Source organism: Diceros bicornis, chromosome 13 (assembly GCF_020826845.1).
Source record: "Diceros bicornis minor isolate mBicDic1 chromosome 13, mDicBic1.mat.cur, whole genome shotgun sequence".
In the NCBI taxonomy this organism is placed as follows: domain Eukaryota; kingdom Metazoa; phylum Chordata; class Mammalia; order Perissodactyla; family Rhinocerotidae; genus Diceros; species Diceros bicornis.
The window spans coordinates 53,668,533-53,683,490 of NC_080752.1; the positions used below are offsets into that span (position 1 = coordinate 53,668,533).

At 42.0% G+C, this 14,958-nt stretch overlaps 1 protein-coding gene across 1 annotated transcript in view; it reads left to right on the forward strand.

Moving 5' to 3' along the window:
* LOC131413192 (polyadenylate-binding protein 4-like) overlaps window positions 1–7,408 on the forward strand; it is a 264,794-nt gene extending 257,386 nt beyond the window's left edge. Inside the window, exon 4 of the mRNA XM_058553783.1 lies at window positions 7,395–7,408. The gene's annotated coding sequence lies outside the window, so the exon portion shown is untranslated. The remainder of the gene's footprint in view (window positions 1–7,394) is intronic.
* Window positions 7,409–14,958: the final 7,550 nt, after the last annotated feature.

The following is a 14,958-nucleotide window of genomic DNA, read 5'->3' on the forward strand; positions in this document are numbered from 1 at the left end:
GCTAATAATGAACTAACAGAAAGAGAGCTCAAAAAGATAATACCATTTACAATTGCATCAAAAAGAATAAAATACCTGGGAATAAATCTTACCAAGGAGGTGAAGGACCTATACAATGAGAACTACAAGACATTATTGAGGGAAATCCACGATGACATAAAGAAATGGAAAGATATCCCATGCACGTGGATTGGAAGAATAAACATAGTTAAAATGTCTATATTACCTAAAGCAATCTACAGATTCAATGCAATCCCAATCAGAATCCCAATGACATTCTTCACAGAAATAGAAAAAAGAATACTAAAATTTATATGGGGCAACAAAAGACCCCGAATAACTAAAGAAATCCTAAAGAAAAAGAACAAAGCAGGAGGCATCACAATTCCTGACTTCAAAACATACTACAAAGCAATAGTAATCAAAACAGCATGGTACTGGTACAAAAACAGACACACAGATCAATGGAACAGAATTGAAAGCCCAGAAATAAAACCACACATATACGGACAGCTAATTTTCGACAAAGGTGCTAAGAACATGCAATGGAGAAAGGAAAGTCTCTTCAATAAATGGTGTTGGGAAAACTGGACAGCCACATGCAAAAGAATGAAAGTGGACCATGTGCTATCGTCATTCACAAAAATTAACTCAAAATGGATCAAAGACCTGAAGGTGAGACCTGAAACTATAAAACTCATAGAAGAAAATATAGGCAACACACTATTTGACATTGGTTTTAAAGGAATCTTTTCGGATGACATGCCTACCCAGACTAGGGAAACTAAAGAAAAAATAAACAAGTGGGACTTTATCAGACTAAAGAGCTTTTATAAGACAAATGAAACCAGAATCAAGATGAACAAACAACCAACCAGCTGGGAGAGAATATTTGCAAAACATACATCTGACAAGGGGTTGATCTCCATAATATATAAAGAACTCACACAATTGAACAACAAAAAAACAAACAACCCGATCAAAAAATGGGCAGAGGAAATGAACAGACACTTCTCCAAGGAAGATATACAAATGGCCAATAGGCACATGAAAAGATGCTCAACATCACTAATCATCAGGGAAATGCAAATCAAAACAACACTAAGATACCACCTCACGCCCGTTAGAATGGCTATAATCACCAAGACAAAAAACAACAAATGTTGGAGAGGATGTGGAGAAACAGGAACCCTCATACACAGCTGGTGGGAATGCAAATTGGTGCAGCCTCTATGGAAAATGGTATGGAGATTCCTCAAAGAATTAAAAATAGAGATGCCCTATGATCCAGCCATCCCACTACTGGGAATCTATCCAACGCACCTGAAATCAACAATCCAAAGAGGCTTATGCACCCCTATGTTCATTGCAGCATTATTCACCATAGCCAAGAAGTGGAAGCAACCTAAGTGTCCCTCGACTGACGATTGGATTAAGAAAATGTGGTATATATATACAATGGAATACTACTCAGCCATAAAAAAAGACAAAATCGTCCCATTTGCAACAACATGGATGGGCCTGGAGCGTATTATGTTAAGTGAAATAAGCCAGAAAGAGAAAGACAAACACTGTATGATCTCACTCATATGTGGAATATAAACCAACACATGGACAGAGAAAACTGGACTGTGGTTACCCGGGAAGTGGGGGTGGGGGGTGGGCACAAGGGGTGAAGGGAGTCATATATGGGGTGATGGACAAACAAAAATGTACAACCCAAAATTTCACAATGTTAGAAACCATTAAAACATCAATAAAAAAAAAAAAAAAAAAAAAAAAAGAGAACTGCTGTGAGGAGTGTAGGTAGCTAACATCTTCCAACTGCCATACCATTGGGATTTTCCACAGCATCCATGTCAGGGCACACTCTCCCTGGATTAAGTCCACTCAGTGGCCATAGTAGAACTGGGTCATTTCTGCCTTATGTGGGATTCGTCTAACAGCAAATCAACCTGGCCAAGGCTTTCTCAGAACTGCACTGCATTCTGAGGCTCTTCTTACCCAATCCTCCTTTCACAGGTGTCAGTCTTGCATTATGATCTGAAGATTCTCCCTGTCTACTTCTGCCTCCTCTCATCTTTATCTTTCCTCTCATCTTTATCTGCATTTCCCCCTTGAACTTCCAATTCTATCCTTGGCATTCACTTGTGAGAGGACTCAAATTTATACAGCTTCTAAGTTTTGGGGTGATTCATTACGCAGCAATAGACAATGAAAGAGTTTGGTATGGTTGCTGCCATAACAAAAGCCTAAAACATGTGGCATTGGCTTTGGAACTGCATGGCAGAGAGGCTGGAAGGGTCTTGAGGAAAAAGGGCCTCAGTGAGAGTGTTAGCTGAAATCTCAGGGGCCTGGAGGAGGTTGTTGGTGGGATCACAAAGGAAAGTGAGGAAAATGTCATTGAAAGCTGGAGGAAAGGGGATCCTTTCCCAGAAAGTTTGGCAACACTGTTTTCATGTGAAGTAATACAGAAAATTAGAAATGTCCCCAATGAGCTCAATGATCCAGCCAGAGAGATTTCTAGGCAGAATACTGAGAGTGCTACCTGCCTTCTACATGCTGCCTATGATAAAATGTGAGAGGAAAGAGAGAAACTAAAAAACAAACTTAAGAGCCAGCCCTGATGGCCTAGTGGTTAAAGTTCAGCACGTTCTGCTTCAGCAGCCCAGATTCGGTTCCTGGGCATGGAACTCCACACCTAGTCTGTCAGTAGCCATGCCGTGGTGGTGGTTCACACAGAAGAACCAGAAGAACTTACAACTATACACAACTATGTACTGGGGCTTTGTGAGAAAAAGAAGGAAGGTTGGCAACAGATGTTAGCTTAGGGTGAATCTTCCTCTGCCAAAAATAAATAAATAAATAAATAAACTTAAATATAAAGAAGACCACATATTGTATTATTCTATTTATATGAAATTCCCAAATAGGCAAATTTATAGTGACAGAAAGTAGATTAGTGGTTGCCTACGGCTGGGCAGTGAGGGTTGGGGGAAAATGAGCAGTGACTACTAATTGGTACAGGTTACTTTTTGGGATGATGAAAACGTTCTAAAATTGATTGTAGTGATGGTTGTATAAGTCTGTGAATATACTAAAATGCATTGAATTGTATGTTTTAAATGGGTGAATTGTATGCTATGTGAATTTGTTGAATATCTCAATAAATCCTATACATCTATCTAGGACCAGGACTTACTGGACTTGAATATAAATACTGGTTTTCATTGTCATCTTCTCCAAATGGTAAATGATTCTAAAATTAAGAAATGGCTCTTGGCAAAAATAAAATCCAAGACACTGTCAAGAAAACATTATTGCAAAATGAAGTTAAGGGTTAAGACTTCAAAAAGATCTACGGAGGTGCCTCATAAAAACTGTCAGATAGAAAAAAGGCTCTCCAAAGATCTTAAGGATGTCATTTCACAGCAGTATCTCAGGGATCCCAAGGTAGAGAAGAGCTTATCTCAAAAAGAGTTGTGGGAGTGGCTTTTGTTAAATGGAGTGGATTATGAATTGATGCATAAAAACTCCACAAGGGTTTCAAGGGAATTGCTCTGGCAGAAGCATTATCAGTGCAGACTAACAGGGACATAGTACCAAATGAAAAGAGGCCCTTAGATCCCCTCCCTTTTACAGGCAGGAAGCAGGCTGAGAAAGCTACTCAGTTTTGAACTCAATTTTCTTGTGGAAAAAAAAAAGGATGATTCAGAAGACAGAACCAAGAACCCAGACACTGGAGCCAAAAAACACAGTGAACAAGAACTACTCTCAGGCAATTGGACTAAGCTCTAATCAACATATGCTCTTTGGATTTCAGAATTGGCTCTGTTGTATGTCTCCCGCTTTCCCTCTTTTTGAAGGGGAATGACTATAGAGGTTATCCTATGCCTTTCCCACCATTGTATGTATGATGAGTGTAGGGGAGAGATAACTTGCCTTTTTAGTTCACAGATCTGCTATGTAGGGAAGGGGTGTGAGGGAGAAACCAGCTAAGAGATAAATTAAGAGGCTCTTAAGATAGTCCAGGCAAGAGATGATGGTGGTTTGGAGCAGCCAGCAGTAGAGAAAGTGATAAGTGGTAAGATTCAGAATATATTTTGAAATTAGAGCCAACAGGCTTTGTTGATATATTGGAAGTAGGACATGAAAGAAAGAGTTGAATATGACTCCACAATCTTTAGCTGGAAGAACTGGATGAATGAATGTCCCCCTCCAACCATTTTTGTCTGTCTCCTTTCAGAGCAGAATTTTCAAACATGACCTACACTGCTGTCTCCATTTTCTCACCTCTCAGTTCTCATCCCACTCCTATCTAGTCTCTGCCTACTACCACTTTGCAAAATTGCTGTTGACAATATCACCAATGGCCACCACATTTCTAAATCCAATGGACACTTTTCCACCTTTTTATTTGATCACTCTATTGCATTTAATGCAGGTATCTACTGCCTTTTCGAAACATTTTCTTCTTTTGGCTTTCTTGAACCTTGTATTTTTCTGATTTTTCTGCTACCTCTCTGGTTGTACCTTCTGAATCTCCTTTTCTGGCTTCTCTTTCTTTTTTTTTTGTGAGGAAGATCAGCTCTGAGCTAACATCTATGCCAATCCTTCTCTTTTTGCTGAGGAAGACTGGCCCTGGGCTAACATCTGTGCCTATCTTCCTCTACTTTATATGGGACGCCATCACAGCATGGCCTGACAAGCGGTGCATGCCCAGGATCCGAACCCAGGCCGCCAGCAGCAGTATGCGAGCACTTAACCGCTATGCCACGGGGCCGGCCCCCTGGCTTCTCTTCTTTTTTTTTTTTGTTTAATTTTTTGTTTATTGCAGTAACATTGGTTTATAACATTGTAAAAATTTCAGGTGTACATCATTGTACTTCTATTTCTGCATAGATTACATCATGTTCACCACCAAAATACTAATTACAACCCATCACATGATCATCCCTGGCTTCTCTTCTAACTCAATATTAATGTAGCTCCTCAGTAGCTCTGGCTGACCCCTTTTTGTCTCACTCTATTCTCCTTCAATCCTAGGATTCCTAAATCCACACCTTCTGGCCAGACTTGTCTTCTAAGCTCCAGTTCTTATGTCTACTTGCATATTCAGGAAATCCCATAGACACCTCAAACTGAACATGTCCAAAACAGAACTCATCACCTTTCCCCATCAAACTTACTCTTCCTCCGATGTTCCCAGTCTCCATAATGAAAAACCATCTACCTGACTGCTCAAGCCAGAAAACTAACTCTACTGGGCTACTCACCCTCTCTTACACACACCCCCATAGACAATCAATCACTAGCTCCTGTAATTTCCACCTCTTAGATCACTCACTTTCAAACCTGCCCATTTCTTTTCATCTACTGCTGCCTCTGTAGTCCGAGCCATCATTATCCCTTGTCTGGACTTCTGCATCACCCCCCATCTTTATTTTGCTGGCTGCCTTGCATCCACTTTGGCCCACCATGGTATGGCCAGCACGTTCTTGTTCAAACACAAATAGGACCGCGCACTTCCTCAGTTTAAAGTCTTTCAATGATCTCTATACCCTTGGAATGTATTACAAAATCCTTGATATAGCTTATAAGACTTTGCGTCATCTGGACCCTGCTGTCTCTTTCTCTTCAATCCCGTATCACTTGCCTTTATTTTCTGTGGCCAGTCACACTGATCTTTTCTCAATCCCTTGAACCTGCCCAGATTCTCTCACCCTTGGGCCTTCACACTTCTTCTCTGCTCAAACAGTTCTTCTCCATTCTCTTTGTCTGGCTAACTCTTACTCATCCTTCAAGTCTCAGAGTAAATAACATTTCCTCAGGCCCTAATCACCCTAGATTAAGTCAGCTCACTCTGTTGTGTGTTTCCTTAACCTTCTGAACTTCTGTTTGGCATCACTTTGTTTGTGATTCTTGTAATTATTTAGTGGAATATCTGTTTCGTGTCTGTCTTCCCCACAAGACTGTTAGCTCCATGATGACAGACTGTGTCTATTTTATTCACCATTGTATTCACAGTGCCTAGTAGTGCCTGGCATGTAGTTAGATGCTCATTAAGTATTTCTGGACTGGCTGACAATCAGGGAAGTCCCAGGTAGCACTGGCCTTTAGGCATAGGCTGGAATCGCCTAAGGCTACCACCGTCTACTCCCTTTCCTCCTTTAAGGGAAGTTGTAAGGGCCAGGGAAAAATGTAAGTACTTGATGACTTCATGCACTGTCTAGTACAATATGAAAGAATATTCATCACAATTTTACTTATTAGAGTGAGAAATTAGAAAAAAATCCAACAGCCCCTAAATGTCCAACAATATGGGAATGGCTTCATATATTACACCAGTGGTTTAAAAGTATTGTCTAATACATCTAATCCTTATTTTTCAAATAGAACCTGGCACGGGGCCCCAATATGTAAAATGTATTAAAATGGGGTTACTCTAGTTGAATGGGGGATGGGACAGAGCTTAATCTCTTGGGTCTCCCCAGCTTTCCCTTTCTCTTCCCTTCCCCCATTTTTCTGTTCCTCCTCCTCCAAATCTGGAAGGCTCTCCAGTTCCTAGTTCTATTCTGTCTTTTAAAACCAAGTCATTGTTTCTGTTTAAGTTTCCACGAGACACTCCCAAATGCTTTGCTGTGTTGCTGTTAAGTTAGCTCAAGTTGGTTTTCTGTTACTTGTAATTAAACAAAAACAAAAACAAAAACCGTCAAATGATACTGTTGCAGCTTGAGATTCACTTATGTAATGGAAAGAGAATTGGGTTTGGAGTCAGAAAACTGGTTTCAAATCTAGGTCCTGACTTTGGGCAACTTAACCGTTTGAACTCAGTTTTCTCGTCTGCAAAGGGGATTATATTTAACGTTTGGGAATACTTTTTAAAAATACTAATATATTAAAAGATCCGATATTGAGCAGCCTCTCAACAAATGTTCAATAAATAAGATTAAAGTCTTATTAGAAGTTGCTCTTACCCTCTCCAGCTTGGCCAGCCAACATCAGCGTGGCCAAAATTAGCAAGGCTGCCATCTTGTGGCGATTTGTTGACACACTGTCCAATGTCATTTAGCACATTTGAAGCAAGATGTTCAAGAACCTAAAGCTACATAAGAGGATGGCAGACACACCAGAAAGACATTGGAATGAAGGTAATAACTAAAGAAATGAGACAAACTTAATTCATCATTGCAAAGAGCAAGGAATAAAGAACTTAAGACTGAACTTTCAGGAACTGTCACATGCAGCAGAGAAGTCAGGGAAAGGGACGGAAAGAAGTGACTGATGAAGGAGGAGGAGAAGTGAACAAGTATAATTCAGTATAACACTCAAGTCAGGGTTGACATATATATTTGTGTTGATAGCTAACCTGATCCTTTCTTTTTTTTTTCAAGACTTCAAAAGCCATTAACAAAATAGCTAATACCATAATCCTTGTAACACCATTGCCCCAGGCCATTCAAATGTTACCTCTGCCTCTTAAGTTAATGCTTCACCTTCCTTCTACACCTTATTACAATATACCATTGGTATGAATTTTAGTAGTTATGAGGCTACTGCCTCTCAAGGGTTATCACCATTCCACCTACTAGCAGGAATGGGGTGCTCATTGGGGTCTGATTCAGTTCTAGAATCCCATCCTGAGAATCTGCTTTCTAGGGTCAGTTCTACTAGCAAATATTTTAGAATTAATTTCTCCCCAAAGCAGAGCCTGAGACAAGGGCTTGCGAACACGTAGTTTATTTTCAGAAGTGATCCTGAGGAATAGGAATTGGAGATTAGGAAGAGTAAAACAGGCAAACCAGGAAAGCCAATCCAAGAATGAGTGATCCAGAAGGTCACTGCTTTGGGCATGTGGGCTCTATTACCCTAGAGATACTCTGAGGTAGTGTAGAATGTGCTTCTTAATTGTCCAACCAAGGGAAGGAGGAGAGGAGTATTTATTCACCAGCTCCCTCATTGGTCAAGGGTTTCCCAATTGCTGGTTAACTCCCTTGCACTCTCAAGTTAGCACTTCCAGGTTGACATATGAGTCAAATTGATGTGCAAGTTCCTACAGGCATCCCAGGATCCATGACAGAAGCCCTGGGGCAGAAAGCAAGATACTTGGAGAAAGCAGTTGAAGCTTTGGACTGTCAGGTCACACCTGCATGCACCTGGTAGCCACAGCAATGGCTGGAGTAGAAAGGTGGGCCAACAGTTACAAAAGGTGCCCATAAATGGCCAGCAGTAACAGACAACACCTTACCAGACTGAGTTCTACCCTATAGGATGCACCATAAGTTCTGAACCAGTAACCAATGTGTGGTAGTGTTTCATTCATAGTCAAAATAGATGGATCCCAGAAGAAAAGGGTAAACATGGAGTGGCAATTCTATTATACCTAATTAACTACTTTTAAATGCTTATCTTCACGTCTCTGTGATTCTGAGCATGGCTATTCACAAATTATATTACCCAAGGGAGGAATGCTTCCACCAGAGGACATGAAAAGAGTTCCATTGGGGGGCGGGCCCAATGGCATAGTGGTTAAGTTTATGTGCTCTCCTTTGTCGGCCCGGGGTTCACAGGTTCAGATCCCAGCGGCGGACCTACATACTGCTCATCAAGCCATGCTGTGGCGGCATCCCACATACAAAATAGAGGAAGACTGGCACAGATGTTAGCTCAGCGACAATCTTCCTCAAGCAAAAAGAGGAAGATTGGCAACAGAATTTAGCTCAGAGCCAATCTTCCTCACCAAAAAAAAAAAAAATTTTCCATTGGATTGAAAACTAAAGCTGCCATTTTCCAATTTGGGCTTGTCATGCTAGTAGGTGAACAGAAAAAAAAAAAAAGATAGATTAATTCAGTGGTGTGCTAGAACCAGCTCATACAGGCTTACAGGAGTTGATTGTGTGCATATATCAGTTTCCTATTATTGCTATAACAAATTTAGTGCTTAAAACAACACAAATTTATTATCTTACAGTTCTGCAGATCAGAAATCTGAAATGAGTCTTTTAGGGCTAAAATCAAGGTGTCAGCACAGCTGTGTTCCTTTTGGAGGTTCTAGGAGAAAATCTGTTCCCTACCTTTTCCAGCTTCTAGAGGCTACTCGCATTCCTTGGTCACATAACTAAGACTTCTGCTTTCATTTCACATCTCTTTTTCTGACTCGGACTCTCCTGCTTCCTTCTTTCCCTTATAAGGCTCCGTGTGACTGTATTGGGCCTATCTGGATAATCCAGGATAATCTCCCCATCTCAAGATCCTTAATTTAATCGCATCTACAAAATCCCTTTTGCCATCTAACACAGCATATTCACAGGTTCCAGAGATTAGGATGTGGACACCTTTGGAGGGCCATTATTTGGAGGGCATACCACAGGTGCATTTTTCTCAACTCTACATTCAGTGACATAACATTGGTAGCTTAAAATCGGCCATGGTGGGGATATTTGCACTATGGAAACTGGCAAATGCTACAAATTACGAATTTTACCCCTGGAGGGCCTATTGTTAAACTTTACCTGCATGCCTCTGATTATGATGGCTGGCTAGGGTGAATGAGCCTATTATCAAGGCAAAAGAGAATTGTCACAATGCAATAGAGGGAGGGAAAATTATGATATAATTCAGAGGTTACATGGGGTACCTCCTAGTTCTGCCATGTTTGGTGCAGAAAATTATAGGGTTATACAGGCAGGACCACCAAGGTCTGCAATCCCTCAAGAAAGGTTTGGGTCACCTACAGAAAATTCATTTATAGCCTCAACTATGTAATTAAGTTCTAGTTAATGCAGTACAAGTGGGAGTGATATATGCCACTTCTGGATCAGGGCCTTTAAGAGAGTAGCATGCCTCCTTCATGCCCTCTTTCTCTTTTCCATCACCATGACTCTGATGAACTAAGGTGCTGGTTCAAGACAAAGAGACTATGGAGTTGAAGTGGATATGTGAAGTCAAAACTATCAACTAAGGCCTTGTGATCAGTTACAGAAAGGTTTTTTTTGCCATTACAGTTCAATAATTACATATTGCATCTAATTTTCTTCTCCTTTCCTTTCCCTCACCCCCTACCAATATACATAGGGTGTGGTATGTGGTGGTGGTTGCCTTTAAAAGTTCAGTTCATAGGCTGAAGAACATTGGGGCAGAATCATTATGGAACTGGAGGAAGAATGAACATCAGTCAGAGATGCTGGACCTGGAGCTGGAGGAAGTAACTGATGAGACTTTGGTCGATTCCTTTTCTGGGGTGGGTGGGTGAGTGTAGTGATGACAATTTAGGTTATAAAAAAGAGAGTTGTTTTAATTCGGAGTTTTGTCATTTTTTGAAGTGTAAGTATAGAAAGAAGGGTATACGTTGATGTTGGCCATTTCCAGGGGTTTATTATCATGGACATCTATCATTCTTATTGAACACTCAGCATCTGCAACCCCTTCATATATTTGGGCAATATCCCAAACAAAGAAAGAGTGCACTTTATACCATCGAAGTGACAATGCTCACTGTTACTTTCCTAGCGTCGTAGACACAGCCAACCCCATTCTCTTTGGTTTGGGTTCCCTGAGACAAGTGAGTTGAGGAAGGCAGAAAAGCCAACAGAGGGTTTATTAGTGAGGGGTTACTGCTGTGGGCAACTGGGGCTTGGTCCCTCTGGGGAATCTCAGAAAGACTGTGAAATGTGCACCTTGGAAGTGTCCCTCTGAGGGACAAGGAAGCTGAAATATTTGTTGACTCCTGGTTCTGGCTATGAGACAGAAAGCAGAGTGTGCTTTGTGGAGTTCCTTAGAAAACTTGAGCTTTCCACTTTCACAGGCATCCTGTTGTGCTGTGTAGGGAATCCTCTATTGGTTAATGAATGACCATTTAGTTGTAACTTAGAGGGGAGAGACAAAGTGAACAACAACTCACTCTGCCATGATGCTGACGTCACTCCAGCTTTCCACTTTCAGATGCTGCACCTTCCCCTGCCTCTTTCCTCTTTCCTTAAACACGATGTGATGGCTTGGGCTTACAACAGCCACCCCACAACTCTAAGGGCAAGTCAAGCTGAATCACAGAGATATCAGCTCTGACATTACTGAGTCAGTAAAACTGCCTACCTCCATTCTTCTTGTATGTAAGAAAAATACACTAATTTTTTATGTCACCACAGGCAAGTTTTCTGTTACCTGGAGCCAAAAGCATATATATTCCTAACTGATTTATCTAGTCGTACTTGCATTCAAGGGCACAGGCCCGGACTTTGAATCAAAAGGTAGCAACATAAAGAAGCAGACACTGTGGGGAAACTTTCTAGTGATGGGGCAGTAGTGGCAATGGTTCTGGTGGCACCATCCAGTGTGTTGACACTACAGACCTTATTTTGCTTTCTGGTGGTTTTCACCAGGGACACAGACAATAGACTGCCCCGTATTGAAGAATAACTGTTACTATTAATCGAGTATTTACTGTGAGCCAAGTGTTTTATAAATTTTCTCTGCTAATCTTCATATCAACCATTCAAGATGAGTATTAATATCCTTCTCTGAGGTTAACTGACTTGACCAAGATCACACGGTTAGTAAGTGGCAGAGTTGGGATTCAGGTTCAGGTCAGAGTGACACCAAAGCCAGATCTTAAGCACTACATTATATTGCCAATATTTCTTTTGCCAACTTGTAATTTTTGGACTTGAGACCTTAACTCATAGCCTGGGGCCTATTGTAGGAGGCGAAGAAAGATGGGCTCACATAGATTGTTGTCTGTCATTGGCCCCTTCTGGCAGGGGAATACAGGATCTGCCCAAATGCAGACAGGCCCCGAGCCAGGCTGCACAGATGCAGGCAATCCTCTGAGCCAGGCTGGGAAACGCTCCAGATGAAACACCAGACTTCTGTGTCTGAAACTCTGAGAGATAAGGAAGAATCTTGGGTGGCACCCTCATAGACAAAGCGATTCTGCAGGTTTAGAATGTGCTGAAATCCACGCAAAATAAGAAAGTGGCAAAATACATGTAGAGGGGCACTGTGAGAATCAACTCTCTGTTGGCGATTCTTGCTTGCAAAATGATTAATTGCATTCCTTTCTCCCTTTCTCTTTCAAGGCTGAATTTTGAAGTCTGAGGCTCAAAACCCCAAAGCCCTGATCCAGTCTTCCTCCCATCTTCCATTCACCCGAGCTCCAAGTCTCAGAGCCATCGTGGCCCCTCTCATTCTTTTCATTTAGCCAAATTTTTCCAAAAATATCTATTGAGCATCAATTTTGTGTCAGAGAGGCAAGGACTCTAACCTCAGGGTACTCACAGAGAAAGAAGACATTAAAAGATAATTGCACAGGGGCTGGCCCGGTAGCACAGCGGTTAAATGCACGCACTCCACTTTGGCGGCCCACAGTTCGCAGGTTCGGATTCTGGGCACGCACCGTCAAACCGCTTGTCAAGCCATGCTGTGGAAGCGTCCCACATAAAGTAGAGGAAGATGGGCATGGATGTTAGCCCAGGGCCAATCTTCCCTAGCAAAAAAGAGGAGGATTGGCAACAAATGTTAGCTCAGGGCTGATCTTCTTCGCCAAAAAAAAAAAAAAGATAATTGCACAAATAATTATTTAATTAGGATTGTGATAGCTACCAGGAAGGAAAAGTAGTATTCAATGAGAGTGTATCCCCCGAGAACTAGATCTAGTCTGAAGATTCATATTCAAGTCATTCCTTTCCTATTTGTCTTCCTCCTTGTCATCAGAACCCTCACTATCTCCTTTATAAGAATGGTGTCTTCTGCATTGTCCCCTCTGCTGCATCCTCATACCACAGTCCTGATTCAGACCCTTGCTACATCTTTGTGTCTGTCTTCTAACAGGTCTCCTTGCCTCTTTTTTGCCCACTCAAGCCGATGCTCTACACTGCAGCTAGAGTTGTATTTCTAAAAGGCAATCTGACCAGCTCCTCCTTGCTTTTACATTAGGGTTTTACCTCTCTCTCTGGGCACAACTTGCTCAACCTTTATTTTTTTTTCCAGCCTTATCTCTTATTCTTCTCCTACAGGAACCTCTCACCCTTTCACCTTAGCCAGTCACAGATTCCTATCTTCACTACTGTTTACTCATGTTTGCTCTGCAATGTTCCACCCATCCATCTCAGCCTACGAAATGACTACTCTGAGTTCAAGGCAGTCACTGGACATGTGTTCGATGAGAGCCCAGCATGGATGAGGTACTAGGCAAGATCAGTGAGGAGGAAAAAGCCAGAAGCCAGTAGTCAGCACATCTTCTGATGACCACCCCAGATGGCAATGCCTGTTTCCACAACAGACTGTAAGCTCCACGAGGATTTACAGTGACAGGGTCTGACTTGTCCACTGCTGTGCCCCTAGCTGTATATGGTACAAAGTAGCATGGTGCCTAGCACAGAGGAAGAACTCAATAATTTTTTTCGGTGTCTAAACAAATGAATGAATAAATAAAAGTGACAGACACTGCTCTTAAACTGCCTCCCACTAGAGTTATAAGTGCATATGTTTAGATTCCTTAAAAGATTAGAAGTTCCTTAGAGGTAGAGATTGTGACTTATTCATGTGTGCACTTTTTACAAAGAATCACTTTACAAATAACCAAAGCATAGGTTATTGCTTCTGCTTCTCATTACAACCCCATGAATTATTATCTCCATTTTATAGACAGGAAACTTTCTTCCTTTTCCTTTTTGTTTCCTCCTCTCTCTCCTCTTTCTCTAGAATGCATGTATAGTCTAGATATTTCCTGTCTCTAATCTAGAAAGAAATTTAGAAGGGCTAAACATAGAGCTGATTACAATGAGGGCCAGGGAGGCCATTTGCCCTGGGCTTCGCATACATGAAGCACTCAAATATAACCTTTTGTTGTTATGTCTGAATGAAGTTAAAGTGTGTATGTGTATGTGTGTGCATGACAGTGTTTTTGTTAAACGTAAATATTTAAAATATACTACAATTTTTGTACCATATTTTGTCATGTGGTCATTTTTCTTTTAAACATACTGGGAGTTATAAAATTGAGAAGAGGTCCAAGTTCAGAGAAGTCAGGTAACCTGACCAAAGTCTGACCCCTAGAAAAGCATCTAACTCAGTACTGGAACCCAGGATGGCTCCCTATCCAGGGGCATCACTGTCTCAAAACTGCTGCAAATAATTCCAGTATAGTCTATCATAGGAGTTAAGCTCATGGGATTTAGAGTCAGATAGATGTGTTCCTTTCAAAGTTCCATCTCTTACTTTGTGACCTTGGCAAGTAATTCGGCTTCCTCATTTGAAAACTGGAGGCGCTCATGGTACCTACCACAGAGAGTTCCTATTAAGATTAAATAAAAACGCGCTTGAAGCATTCAGTACAGGCCTGGCACGTAGTCAGCGCGCAGTAAATAGTAGCTGTTATTATAAGAACTGTATTTGTTGTATGAGTGACTCTGGCATATAACGCCTGCATTCAACTTGAAGCTTGAAGCTGTCACAGTCGTTCAGCTGAAGGGGTGGGAACTGTAGCACCCGTCAATTTTTTCTGGAAATAAATATTTGTGGGAGGATAATCACCAGTTGGAAAGCGTGAGCCTTGAGGGAACAAAGCTCTGATCACCAGGCCGGAGAAGCACGGAAGCGAAGTCTCCCCTGCGGGCTTCGGCCACCGTGAAGAACCTCCCCCCGACTGAGTGGCAGCTGGCCGGGCACGCCCAGCCCGGGGCGAGGCTGCTTCAGAAGGCGGGTTTTAGCGGAGCGGAGCAGCATCTCCTGTAATTCCGCTCATCTTATTCTCGGGGACCACACCCTGCGCGGCCGGATGAAAGACTCCAAGACTGTGGGGCGGAGGCTTCTGCGCGGCCCCAGACCTGACCATCTATGGTCACAGAGCGCACCGAACAAACAGGAAGTGGGGCGAGCTTCCACCTTCCCAGGAGAGCGAGCGGGGCGGCTGGGGGCACGCCCAGAAACCCAGGGCTGGGCCCATGCGCCCTCACCGACCCC